Raw genomic sequence first — 14,894 nt, 5'->3', positions numbered from 1 at the left:
GTAATGTTCATTGTGTTCACCCGCATTTCTCCTTTCAAGTAACGGTCCTTTTCTCAGAACATTTCAAATGGAATCAACACGCATCAATCAGTGCGGAGTGGCAATCAGCAATCAGCCCTCTATTCATTCAGGCTGGTGACCCAGAGGCTCCCTGTAAAAGCAGCTGGGCGGCAGGGACACCGTGTGGGAGGCCTGGCCTCACTGCTACCTGCTGTAACCGGCTTTCAGAGTTCTTTCCCTTGGGGATACAGATGCCTGAGATAGGATGAGGTTTCTCATTCTTTCCAAAGTAAACGGGGCCCACAAATTACAGCCATGATGAAAGAACTTGGGTCTGATGAGATGGACATGTTTATCACCGCTAGAGTTCAGGTGCTCCCCTCCTAGTAAGCACCTCTTTCTTGCACGCCCCACCCCTAAAGCTGGTGAGGTAGGGGTGGTGGGGGGAGAGGTGCATCCTCTTAGTCTTCACCCTCCGGATCCACCGGCTTCCTCCCAACTTGCACCCAAGGCAACACTACTATTGCGGGCTGATGGCGCCCCCTGGAGGCCAGTGCGGGGAATCGTGTGACCGGGCGTGGCAACCACCAAGGCCTTACCCCGCCTCCCAGGTCAGAAACTTGGCCTGTTCTGTCTCTTCCCGAGTATATTACACACGTTCTCCCTTCCCCACGTGTGCACCAGTTATTTCGGGTGTGTGTGTGTGTGTGTGTGTGTGTGTGTGTGTGTGTGTGTGGAAATTCCATCTCCCTTTTTCATTCCATTTGTGTTGCCCAAATTTCACTCTAATCATCTCTGACAAGACTCACAGGAGCCTTAGTGAGATTACCAAAGGAAAGAAAGTACTGGCTTTGAAGTAAAATTGGGTGCAGACAAGAGCTAATCCCACAGGGCTTGATCTGGGTGCCACCGCGCAGGCACCCGGGTGAATAGCCGTCTCGGTGCACAGGACTGAGGGGTCTCCTCGGCTGTGGGGCTTTACGTGCTAACACTGGGGCAGTTCTGGGAAAGCTGGGACCTTGGTCACCGTACTCCCAGGATTCCGGGGCAGTGCTGGGCCTTCTGCAGAAAGGAGAGGCAGAAGGGCTCTGAGAGGGGCCGGAAAAGAGAAAACAAGCAACTCCTGTAAATTCTGGGAGTTTGGGGGACACCCATGCTCCCACAGTCAGGAAGGTGTGGCCTTGACTTACATTTACGCTGGCCTAGTACTGACTCCCTTTTCGAATCTCTCATAGTCAAATTCCTTAGACAACATAAAAGCAACCCAGAATTTTTGCCAAAGAAACATGAATACTTTTTAATTATGTGCATTTCGTGTCATTCCTTATGACTCTAAATAGCTTATGCATCTCATAAAGCTAAAAAAAAAAAAAAGGAATGGCTACTTTTTTGTTGGGAAATAATTGACATATAACATTAGTTTCAGGTGCACAACATAATTCAATACGTGTATATATGCGAAGTGACCACCACAATAAGTCTGGTTAACACCATTACCGTGCGTCGTTACACATTTTTTTCCTTGTGATAACATTTTTTAAGACTGGCTCTCTTAGCAACTCTGAGATTCGCAGTGAGGTATTGTTAACTATGGTCACCATGCTGTGCATTACATCCCCAAGACTTATTTATTTTATAACTAGGAGTTTGTGCTTTTAGACTACCTTCACCCATTTTACCCACCCCTCTCCCTGGCCCACCAATCTATTCTCTGTATCTGTGAGCTTTTTTTTTTTAATTTTAATTTTAATTTATTTTTAGATTTCACATATAAGAAAGATCATACAGTATTTGGCTTTCTATGTTGGACTTATTTCGCTCAGCATAATGCTCTCAAGGTCCATCCATGTTGTAAAATGGCAAAATTTCCCTTCTTTTTATGGCTGAGTAATATTCCATTTTATGTGTGTGTGTGTGTGTGTGTGTGTGTATGTATGTATGTGTATATACATATGTATATATATGTATACATATATATGTGTGTATACACACACACACACACACATATACACACCACAGCTTCTTTATTCATTCATCCATTGATGGACACTTAGGTTCTTTCATGTCTTGGCTATTGTAAATAGGGCTGCAGTGAACATGAGGGTGCAGACATCCTTTTGAGTTATTTTCATTTTCTTCAGATAAATACCCAGAAATAGAATTACTAGATAATATGGTAGTTTTATTTTTAATTTTTTGAGGAACCCCCATCTGTTTCCATAGTGGCTGTACCAAATTATATTCCCACCAACAATGCACAAGGGTTCCCTTTCTCCACATCCTCACCAGCATTGTTGTCTCTAGTCTTTTTGGTAATATCCATTCTAACAGGTGTGAGGTGACACCACATTGTGGTTTTAATTTGCATTTCCCTGGTGATTAGTAGTGTTGAGGCTTTTTTCATGTACCTGTTGGTCAACTGTGTGTCATTAGAGAAATGTTTATTCAGATCCTCTGCCCATTTTTAATTGGATTATTTCTGTGCTATTAAGTTGTATGACTTTATTTCTTTGCTATTAAGTTGTATGGCTTCCGGGGTGCCTGGGTGGCTCAGTTGGTTGAGCGTCCGACTTTAGCTCAGGTCATGATCTCACAGTTGATGAGTTTAAGCCCCGTGTCGGGCTGTGCTGACAGCTCAGAGCCTGGAGCCTGCTTCGGATTCTGTGTCTCCCTCTCTCTGTTCCTCCCCCACTCATGCTGTGTGTCTCTCTCTCTGTCTGTCAAAAATAAACATTAAAAAAAATTTTTTTTAAGTTGTATGGCTTCCATATGTATTTTGGATATTAACACTTTATCAGATATGATTTGCAAATATTTTCTCCCATTTGGTAGGTTGTCGTTTCATTTTGTTGATGGTTTCCTTTGCTGTGCCTTTACTTTTAGTGTTAAATCGAAAAAAAAAAAAAAAAGATCATTGCCAAGACCAACGTCAAAGAGCTTACTGCCTATGTTGTCTTCTAGGAGTTTTATGGTCTCAGATGTTACATTCAGTCTTTAATCCATTTTGACTTAATTTGGGGGTATGGTATAATGGTCCAGTTTATTCTTTTGCATGTGGCTGTCCAGTTTTCCCAACACCGTTTATTGAAGAGATTGTCCTTTCCCCATTGTATATCCTTGGTTTATTATTCAAGAATATATAATTATAAATTACAATTATAAATCCGAATTGTATGTTCAATGTGTTTTCTCTGTCATTATTAATTTACTGTATGTGCATGGGTTTATTTCTTGGCTCTCTCTATTCTGTTCTCTCTCTCTGTTTTTAATGCCAATACCAAACTGTTTTGCTTACTATAGCTTTGTAATATAGTTTGAAATCAGGGAGCGTAATGCTTACTGCTTTGATCTTCTTTCTAAAGATTGCTTTGGTTAGTTAGGGTCTTTTGTGGAGTCATACAAATTTTAGAATTTTTTATTCCAATTTTGTGAAAAAATGCCATTGGAATTTTGATAGAGATTACACTGGACCTGTAGATAGCTTTGGGTTAATGGCTACCTTTTCCTGAACACTTGGATGTACTCCTTAGAAAAACACTGACTTTTTATTATACCTAATTGATAGGTAAGAAAACTGAGTCTTGGGCAGATAATTTGCCCAAAGCAAGGGGCAGGGCAACATTTGCACCCAGGTCTCTCTGACCACCAAGCTTGTGTTCTTAACCACACATATTCTCCTATCGAAATAACATACTGCTTGAAATTGTATAAATATCTCCCTCTGTTCTCATCCCAGTACTTTTTCCATAGTCTACAGTTCATTGCCCTCCAGTTTCTTGCCTGTGGCTTAAAGTTTTGCTCTCTGATCAGTGCAAATATCCCTTGTAAGTTACCCAGTCTGCCCAGAGAGATCAGACTTGAGCCGAGTGTTAGGGAGGCCTTTGGAGAGAAGCCACATATGCTGGCTGGTGCTGATGGGGCAGGGGAATGATGTCTTGGGAAAGGACTCCAAGTACCTTATGGGGCAATGTTAGCTATAGCACTTGGAGAAAATTAGAGATTTTATCCGATCTGAATTCACTTTTTATTCCTTTATGTTTGCTATGTGTTTCCTGGTCCTTGACACAAATTCAAATAACATAGAACAGAATGAAGCTAAAGGTGGAAATTTCTCTCTTGCTTTCTCCCCACCTCAAATCACACACCTCATTTAATTTTCCTGTAAATATTTCCCTTAAAATAAAATTCCTTCACATCCTTTTCTACTTCTAGGACTTATTCTTACAAGTGTACTTTGTAAAGAATATTTAATTTTCACCCATATGGGAGGAGGTTGCATTGATCTGCTGCAGGGAAAGGACAAGGGAAAGACAACAGTTTTCTCTTTTATAAAGAAAAACAATCAGAGATTGAGTTGGAAATTCTTTAAGCTGTTAGCATTTTATTTCCAGTAGGTTCTAGAAGTTAAATTAGCAAATTACCTTTTTCTGTAGTTCTAAATGAGGAATAAGTGTGTTTATATTCTTCCATTAAGAATTCATTGAGTATCTTCCTGGTTGGCCATAGCCAGACTGTGTACTGACCTCTCCAGTAGCCTGTCGACGCAGGAAGGAAAAAATCAAAAACACAGCAGTCATGGGTTCTTTGAATGTCATGTGCGAGACCCAAAACTATTAGGTCCAGGTGATATGGACAAACAACCTCCTTTCTCCTCCCTGCTTGTCCAAAAGGTAGATCCATAGTGAGTTTTTGGGTACCATGACCTGACCAATTTCTCTCTCTATGCTGTGGCCCCCAAATGTTAGGAATGCCTCTGTGGAGAAAAGGGGAGAGAGCCCATGTGTCCCGAGACCATGCTTCTCCTTTGCCCTGCTGTGTGTTCTGCAGTAAAGCAAAAGGCAGGTTAAAAAGAAACTCTAACCCCAGAACACTGTTCAGGGCATATTTTTGCAGATTTCCTCCTAAGCTATAATCTGTTATACTTCTGTGGGTTTTTTTTTTTTTTTTAATTCTTCTAACTAGCTTGGTGGTGAAGCAGCTGTGACCTTTGAATGACTGAGCTTGTAACATGACAACACATTCTTTGTTACTCAGTGTGTTCTTTTTTTTTAGCTCTTATTTTTTGAACGGATCAACTTTGTTCCAATATCAATGTTTCTCTTAAAACTACTCATTCTTGGTTACTTTGAAGTGTCCTCACTTGAAAACTCTGAGCGTGTCAGGGTTTTCCACACTTGTAACTGGGGGGACGTTGTGGGTTTTCAACTCACTCGTGGGGAAGAGGCCAACCTTGATTCCGGACCTATCGCAGGGGTGCAGAGAATTTCAGATTTCTCAGGACCTGATCAGTTTCACAGGTAAAGACACCCAGCAGGAAAATACATGGAAGGCCGCTTTCGTGAAAATGCAACTTTCTTTTTTAAAAATAGATTTTTCATTCATAAAGAATGGGTATCGAGTACTTACATGCATCAGGTACCATTCTAGGCATGGGGGTGGGGAGTACTACACTGAGAAAAGATGGACAACGTTGCTGACCACGTGTGGTTTACTTATTCGCAAGGACAGATGATAAACAAATAAATATGTTATTTATATTGTTGTTCTAAAGGTAGAAGGGTAACATGTTTTTGTCATAAATTCAGATAATGCAGAGTAGTATAAAGCAAGAAATGAGGTCCCCTTCCCAAGCTTCCTCCAACTTCTTCCTGACACGTAACCACTGTTGTGCTTTAATGTGTGTCCTTCCAGATTTTTCTCAAGTTCAGACAAGCACCTACTCATATATTTATTGTGGGTGAGGGATCATGATGTACATATTGTGCTTTAACTTTGTTCCTCCTTGTCAAGATATTCTATGCAACTCTCCTCATCAGGACCTATTGTGTTCTTCATGGATTTATTAATCCATTCCTCTATTGGTGGTATTTATATTGTTTGCATTTTCCTGCCATTACAAAAAATGCTGCACTGAATACCCTTTTGTATTATATCATTTGCAGTGGTAATAGTATTTCTATAAGCTAGGATCCTTCAAACCAGCATGTCTGGATCAAAGGCCATGCATATTAGGTTGATTTTTCTGATGGTGAAGTCATTTGAAAGTCACCTAGGAGAGAGAAAGGAAAGGATAGGTGAAGAGTCATAAGAACAGAATATCTGGAAAAGCATCTCTTGGTGAAGAAGAGGAGAGTGTAATTAACCACAGAATGTAATTGTCCAATCTTCTCTCATGAATTTCTCATAAATTCCACAGTTGGACCAAATTATCCGATCTGAACACCATGAAATTACGGTTGACCCTTGAATAACACAGAGGTTAAGGGCACCAGTCCCCCACACAGTCAAAAATCTGCTTGTAACTTTTGACTCCCCCTAAAATAAGTAACAGCCTACTGTTGACCAGAAGCCTTACCAGTAACCTAAACTGTTGATTAACACATATTTCTGTATACTGTATACACATATGTATGGTATACCGTATTCTTCCCATAATACCTAAATTTTCTTAATTTTTTTGGATGTTTATAAGCTATGTGGTTCTGCAAGTTTTTTCAAATTGTTGCACCTTTCCAAAATTTTTCTAGTGCATTTATTGCAAAAAATCTGTGTATCAGTGATCTCTGCAGGGCGGCCCATGGTGTTCAGGAATCAACTGTGGTATCAGATGGTTCTTATTTGCCCTCACTCAGACAGCAGCTGGCCCTCGAACGACATGAGTTTCAACTGCACGGGTCCGCTTCATACGCGGATTTTTTTATATAGTTGTGTAAATATATTTTCCTTATGATTTCCTTTTTGAAATTATAAAGTATTTGAACTTTTTTAACGTTTATTTTTGAGAGAGAGCGTGTGCATGCAAGCGTGAGTTGGGGGTGAGGCAGAGAGGGAGACCCAGAATCCGAAGAAGGCTCCAGGCTCTGAGTTGTCAGCACAGAGCCCAATGCGGGGCTCGAACTCACGAACTGCGAGATCGTGACCTGAGCTGAGGTTGGATGTTTAACCGACTGAGCCACCCAGGCGCCCCCAAATTATAAAATATTTTAATATTATAGAAAATTATGGTGCATACTAAACCCAACATTTGTTTTGCTATTGTCCTGTTTTATCAACTCTGATAAATCTTCCACATTTTCTTCAGAACATGTTTACAAAATAAAATAGTGCTGAAATGGTTGAAAACTTTGCATCCCAACTTTGCTTGCAAGAAGTAGTTATCACCTTAAATTTGTGTTTTATTACATTTATACAAAAGTACATATCTCATCACATGTCTATGTATTCCAAAATGAAAGTATAAAGTTATGCAAAACAACATGACATAATTTTCATTTTTGCGAATACTTCTCTGTAATGCTTTTTTTAAAGTTTATTTATTTTGAGAGGGTGAGTGAGCATGAGTGGAGGAGGGCAGAGAGAGAGGGAGAGAGAATCCCAAGCACCCCTGTAATGCTTTAAAAATTTTTTTTGAGTATTGTTAGCACACAGAGTTATACTAGTTCCCGGGATACAATATAGTGATTCAACAAGTTTATACATTATGCTGTGTCCACAAGTGCAGTTACCATCTATCACTGTAGGGTACTTCCTTATGATTTTCTTAATAATGTCATTTTTCTCCAGCCACTTTATTGTAAGAATATAGTATATAATCCATATAGCATACAAAATATGTCCATCATCTGTTTGTATTATGGGTAAGGCCTCTAGTCAATAGTAGACTGTTAGTAGTTAACTTTTGGGAGAGTCAAAAGGTATACACAGATTTCTGACCCTGGGGTGTTAGTGCCCCTAACCCCTGTGTTGCTCAAGGGTCCACTTGATATGTTTTATGGAAGCCCAGTAAACACTGATAAATTCAAACCGTCAAACATGTATTGAATTCTACCATCCATTACACTGAATTTATTTCATTCAAGCATTCAGCAAATATTCCTGGAGTGCCTTCTGTGTGTCAGGCACTGTGCTGAGCCCTGGAGATGCCACAGGGGATCCATCAGACAATATCACGCTTAACAGACTAGCATGGGAGAGAGCTATTAAACTCATCCCGCAAACATAAAGTTGCCCCCGTTACATAAGGTATCTGATACCTACCGGAGCTGGGAAGAGCCCAGCCGTGGAAGTCAGGAAAGATTTCCCTGAAGTAGGTTCTCCCGAGTGGAACTGGGAAGGGTTGGTTCATTAGGTAATGATGACTAAGCTGAGCAAAGGGTTGTTGGGAGTTAGTTAGGTCAAGGGAAGGGGAGATGTGAGCAAAACCTCAGTAATGGGGAGAAACTAGCAAGGCTAAGGGGCCAGGTATGTCTGGATGGACCTTGTAGATCGTGACTGTGATATTGCAATTTATGTGTTTGGTCTTCATCCCTGTTTTTGGCACAGAGTCCCCCTCCCCCAAAATTCTTGGAATTTCCTAAACGATAGGAATGATAAGAGAGTCTTAATATTCATAACCCCTTTCAACCACATCTGAGTTTGTTAATAAGGTGACTTTTGGAAAGCACCTGAATATGGTGCTTGAAGCACCACCATGTGGTTGAAGGGTTGAAACTTTCAGTCCTACCCTCCAGAGAAAGGGGCAGGAGGTTGAACTGATCACTGATGGCCAATGATTTAATCTGCCGTGCCTATGTAAGGCAGCCCCAGCAAAGCCCCGAAAGGTGGGGTTCAGAGAGCTCCCAGGTTGGTGAACCTGGAGAGATCTGGGGAGAGGGACATGCTCAGAGAGGGCATGGAAGCTCTATGTCTGTCCCAATACTGTGCCTTTGCAACTCCTCTCTCGGGTGGTTTCTGAGTTAATTCCTTTTATGATAAACTGGCGATTTAGTAAGTAAAATAGTTCTCTGAGTTCTGTGAGTCACTCGATCAGATTAATTGACCCCAAGGAGGAAGTTGTTGAAACCTCCAGTCTCTGGCCAGTCTGTCGGAAGCACAGGTGACAATCTGGACTTGTGGTTGGCATCTGAGGTGGGGGGTAATCTTCTAGGACTGAACTCTTCACCCGCAGGATTTGACACTATCTCCAGGTAGAAACCTCACAGTTGAACTGAATTGTAGGACACCCGGCTCACGTCACAGAGAATTTGTTGGTGCGGGGGACTTCCCTCCACCCACACATGCACATTGGAATTGGATTAAGAATCATTAATGACCAAGTGGAGGCACAATGAGGCTGGAGAGGTAGGCAGAGCTCAGAATATGTAGGTCCTCAGAGGCCATGTTAAAGGATTTTGATTCTCCTAAGACCAATGAGAAGCCTTTAAAAGGCTCTCAGCAAAAGTGGGGTAGGTGTGGAGGATAGGGAAACATAGTCAGATTTGCAACTTGTAAATAGTGTTGCGAAAACCGAGCATGGGCACGGGACGGGGTGTTGGTGAGAGCCACTATGGGGAGCCGGAAGAAAAGGCTTTTACAGCTATCCAGTTGAGAGAACATGGCGGATTAGACGATGGTGACGGCGGACTAGATGTGCACCACATTGAAGAGATATTAAGGAGGTAGACCTACTGGGGTTTGTGGATATGATGGAAGAGGATTGTGTCTAGGATGACCCCGAGGTTTCAGGTATGGGGGACTTGATAGATGGTGGAAACATTGACTGAGTCTGTGAGTACTGGAAAAGGTGGTTTGGGGAGAGGGGACTTTACATTTTACTTTGAGAATGTTTAGTTTGAGATGTCTTTGAAACAACCAAGAGGGACTCCCGGGTAGGCTATTGGATATTTGGCTCAGGAGCTCAGAGGAATGATGGGGTTTGCATGTCCTTGGAGCGGATGGGGTCAGCGAAGCCGTGGGCCTGGGTGAAATCACCCAGGGAAGCAAGTTAGGCTGACCGGAAGAGAGAACCCAGGCCCAATCTGGACGTCTGTCGGTTAATTAAAGACACAGTAGAAGAGGGAGGCATTTGCAGGACCCTGAGAGTAAGCATCTCCGTAAATATTGCAGCCTAGACATTCTACCTGTCTCCCCTTAGTCCCTTTCCTGCTGGCCAGAGAGGAAGAGAGAAAATCAGGAGAGTTGCAAGGGAAAGCCAGGAGAAGAGAAATTGTTTTCAAGAAGGAAGCAATGGTCACCGTTGTTTCATTGTGCTAAGGGGACAGATCATCTAGGCACTGAAAAAAAAGTTAGCCTTTACCTGTGTGAGATGGAGGGGTGAAGATGTTGAAGGTCACCTCATCTTGGCTCCGTCCTCTTTTATAGATGCCCCTGGTGCCCTTCTCTTTCCTCACCATTCCCCACTGAGCAGTCCTAATGGCCCATATCTCTCCTAGCATGGCCTCCCCCCAGCCTCCCACCTTAGTCATCTTATCTCCCTTTTCGTGAGGGGGGGCTCTTCATCTGTCACAGATTACCCTCCTACTGTGGTTGAAGTTGCTGGATAGATCTTAGCAGCTAAGCGTGTGCTGTAAGGTCTCCCCTTTGGAATAGTGAACGCCTGGCAGATCCTTTTGTGTGCATGACCCAGCACGGTGCTGGGCACACAGACGGTGCACGAGCCACGGTGGTTGAAGACATAGGCTCTGGAATGTGACAGGCCTGGGTTCAAATCCCAGCTCTGTCACTAGCTTTGTGATATTAGGCAAATCACTTAACCTCTCTGAGTCAGAGTTTCCTCCTCTGCCAAATGAGGGCCATCACCACACCCCGAACAGTCACTATGAGGATTAAATGAGCTAACCCGTGGAAGGGGTCTAGCGCAGTGCCTGGCCCAGGTTCCACTCTGAAGAATCACAGCAGCAGTTTTTGCTGCTGTTGTTACTATTTTTATTTGATTTTTTTTTTTGGGGGGGGGGGTGCTTCTTCTAGCTTTTCCAGGAAGCACTTGGATTCCAGATTGGCAGTCTAATTTGTTCTCGACCTGTCGGCTAGGGAGGCACTTAAGTCTAAAATAACCTGACCCCTTCCTGCATTAGACACTTTTCTCCGTGCTCTCCCTGTGGCCTCTATGCATCTCTATCCCTGCTCTGGGCACACAACATTATAATCTACTTATCCATGTGTCTGTCAACTTCACCGGACATTGAGATCTTTGAAGGACCTGGTACTAACACAGTACCTAGAGCATAAGGAGTGATGGCTCCTGACTAATTAACCCTGAGCGTTGAGCAACCACACAGACACAGCCCTAAATTTGCAGGGTTTGAAGCCAGAGTGCAAATGGAGGCCACAAGGCACGTGCCTAAATATCTTAGTTATTTATAGCGTCTTACCACCCAAGCCAGCCTCTGTTCTCACTCAGGACCCTGCAGACGGATCCCCAGAGGATAGAAGAGGCATTGTTCCCCCACGCAGTCCTGCTCTCTATGAGCTTGAGTGGTTTCATGGGCCCCCTGGGGCAGGGGGGGACAGAAGCTGGGTACTGGCCCGGGCTCCCACGTTCTCTGGACCCACTGGAACCCGCCTGAACCCAGGATGGAGACTGACTTGTCAGGATCCCCAGGGAGCCAGGGCCTCCCAAAACTATTCGACCCCAGCAGAGGCGAGGGAGAGGACGCCGCTGTCCGCCGGGACACTCACTTGGGGGTGATCTGGGGCCTGTGACTTTAACCAGGCAGCACCCCCCTTCCGTAGTTCCCAGGACAGAGACCATGACCCTTCCCCCCAGCATCCTGTGGCTGGAGAGACCAAATCAGATGGCATATTCCTCTCCCCTAATTCCTGTTCACTCATTTGGTCCTTGAACCTTCAACAAAGTTTCCTGAAAGACCAAAAAAAAAAAAAGAAGAAAAAAACCTCCAAAACGTGTTGTGGAGCTTGTGATGTGCAGGGCTTGCTAAAAGGCAGGCACGGAGCAGGCCCCTTCTCGCCCCAGTGTAGGAGAGCCAGTGGGAGGGCACCTCCTTTGTCTCCACTAAGAGCAGCATGTGTGAGTTCAAAGTGTGGGGGAGTCCCGGCCACTCTCCAGCTGTGCCGGGGGCTGGGCCACAGGGCAGAGCCACATAGACTGGCTTGTCTGCTCAGGGAGCTTGTGGCCTGCCTGCGGAGACAGATGCTGCACAGGTCACTGTAGCTGAGATGTGTTCCAGGAAGGGAGGCCCAGGGCAACGGAGCCACGGCAGAGACCAGAGAGGCCAGGTGGCTTGCCCGAGGTCCCACAGCTAGTGAGTGCCGAGCTAGAAATGAAGTCTTCCTTCGTTATACTTCTGGATCCCTTCTCATTTCCTTGTCAGCACCCCACTCAAGCCCAGAGCTCTGGGGCTGCCTCAGGTGCAACCCCCCCCCCCCCCGCCCCCGCAGTGGCAGCTCTGAGATGTACCTTCAGTGTGTACATTTTTTTTTAAGAAAACAGTTTGTTTATTTTGAGAGGGGCAGAGAGAAGGAGAGAGAGCATCCCAAGCAGGCTCCACGCTGTCAGCACGGAGCCCGGTGCGGGGCTTCATCTCGTGAACCAAGAGATCATGACCTGAGCCGAAATGAAGAGTCAGACTCTTAACCGACTGAGCCCCCCAGGCGCCCCTCAGTGTGCACATTTTTTTTTTTTTTCAAAATTTTTTTTTCAACGTTTTTTATTTATTTTTGGGACAGAGAGAGACAGAGCATGAACGGGGGAGGGGCAGAGAGAGAGGGAGACACAGAATCGGAAACAGGCTCCAGGCTCCGAGCCATCAGCCCAGAGCCTGACGCGGGGCTCGAACTCACGGACCGCGAGATCGTGACCTGGCTGAAGTCGGACGCTTAACCGACTGCGCCACCCAGGCGCCCCCAGTGTGCACATTTTTAAGAATCAGCAGGCAATCCTGTCCTTGGGCTGTTTCCATCTCCCTTCTTGATCAGCACCCTCGGGACAACTTCGCAGAACAGCCCTGCCCTTTGGCTTTTCACCCAACTGCTTCTACGTGGGGAGTTGAAAAGTAAAGGCAGTTTGATGCCAGTAGATTGTATCGACCAGCCCAGAACAGCTGGCACCGAGTCCATAGTCAGGGAGCAGACCCCTCTGCATTGTGGGGAATCTGCACAACCTAATGCAGGACTTGCTTGTTCCGACCTGGTCCCCGGGTGGGTCACTGCTCTCAGTGACCAGGTCAGCCATCTTGGACTCTGGTGGTTCAGGTGGGATTCGGCTTTCCCTTCCTTCGGCCGTGCCCTCTGCTCTCAGGGGGCCGCTGTTGGAGAGCCTGGCCTGGGCTGGCGCCAGGGCTCAGTCCCTCAGTCTGGGGGGTGCCCTGCAAGGCGGGGTGCAGGTGGGTCTCTTTCGATCTGCTGGTGCCATTCAGAGCTATATTATGGCTGGACAAGATGACCAGGAGCAAGCTGTGTTCTCTTGGGAGCCTGGAGAGCCTCTGTTCCTTGGGACATGAAGGGCATCAAGTAGAGGGAAAGCAGAGGGAGGAGTCTGCTTGTACCCAGTGACCATAAACTGGCCAAGGCTTCTGGTTACCGGGTGGGCCATCCTTCACCAGCTGCAGGAGTCAAAAGATTTAGGCAGAGGTCTTCTGGGGAGTGAGCTGGGCTGTGAACTCCATTCCTCAGGGCAGAAAGGTGGTGGGCGCTGGGCCCTGCCCCCAGGTCTGGTGAGGGTGGGACAGCAATAGCACCCCATGGAGGCTTGCTGTGTGTACTGTGGCTGTGGGGACATTTTGCCTGGAACTGACACACACAGAGGAATCTAGAGGCCAGAGGCTGTGACTCTCAGTCCTGAGGCATCTAGACTGGGGAGAGAGGGGAAGAGAGGGAGGGAGGGAGAGTTACTGCCAGGCTGGTAAGAAACAGAGTTGTCTTTGACAGTGGGGTGGTGTTGCAGGGCTGTTCAGCACCCCCTGAGGGATATCAACTATGAATATCAGCCAGGAGCCACTAACGAGGGATCCCGCACAAGATGGCAGCCTGTGAGAGGAGAGAACTGCCTGGAATAGAAGGTGAAGGCCACCAGGAGCAGCCCACTGAAATCAAGGCATGGCCCCTGGCAAAGCGAGTGGTGGCTGAAACGTCCAAGAGGGATCCTCCAAAGAACCCAGAGAGATGGCCAGGAGAGGGAGCTTTAAATGTCAGGCCCGGGGGCGCCTGGGTGGCGCAGTCGGTTAAGCGTCCGACTTCAGCCAGGTCACGATCTCGCGGTCCGTGAGTTCGAGCCCCGCGTCAGGCTCTGGGCTGATGGCTCGGAGCCTGGAGCCTGTTTCCGATTCTGTGTCTCCCTCTCTCTCTGCCCCTCCCCCGTTCATGCTCTGTCTCTCTCTGTCCCAAAAATAAATAAAAAAATAAAATAAAATAAAATAAAATAAAATAAATGTCAGGCCCGGGTGGCGTGGAGCTGGCTCACAGCCCGATCTGTTGTGCTGTTTCCCACACCCAAACCAGAGAGGGCAAGAGGAGGAGGGAAATCGACCGCCCTCTATTTCTGGAAGGAAGGTGTCTTTTCCAGGTCTCAGTGAGGAACAGAGAAGGGTCATCTTGCAAAGAATGTTGAAGCATTGATTAATATACTTAAGTGGACATTCTGGTTTCTGACTTAAGACAGGGTTTTGGGATTTAGAATGCACCAAGAAAGTTGTGGGGACTGCTGATGTTTTTCCAGTGGAAGGGGACTGGAGAGACACAAGTAAGTCGGTTGCAGTTACATCGTGTGAGTTCTGCTAGTGGAAGGTCACATTTGCATCAGGGCCTCGGGCACCTCTGAGAAGAGACGCTGCCATTTACCCTCTTGCAGCTCCTCAGTGGGACCCAAGCGGGCATCGGGCTATGTCCCTCCAACCCCTGTGACAGGACAGGGTTCCATAAGGGCTGGGGTGGAGGGCAGGCGAGACCACCCCCAGAGAGGGAGGTTGGGTGATGGCTCCTGGAGAAGCATCTCTGCAGGTGCTGGAGGCTGGGCCTCGAGTGTTGAGTAGGGGCCTCACTGGACAAGTCTGGGCACTTGGCTGGGAACAGGTCCCGTGAGAGTCCTGGTGGCAGGCCCTGGACTGGGCTGGTAGAGAAGGCTTTTTGGGATCCTTTCTGTCCTTGCAAACAGGACCGAC

The sequence above is a fragment of the Neofelis nebulosa genome, chromosome 13 (genome assembly GCF_028018385.1).
Source record: "Neofelis nebulosa isolate mNeoNeb1 chromosome 13, mNeoNeb1.pri, whole genome shotgun sequence".
NCBI classification, from domain to species: domain Eukaryota; kingdom Metazoa; phylum Chordata; class Mammalia; order Carnivora; family Felidae; genus Neofelis; species Neofelis nebulosa.
Note: the sequence above shows the minus strand (reverse complement) of the source record.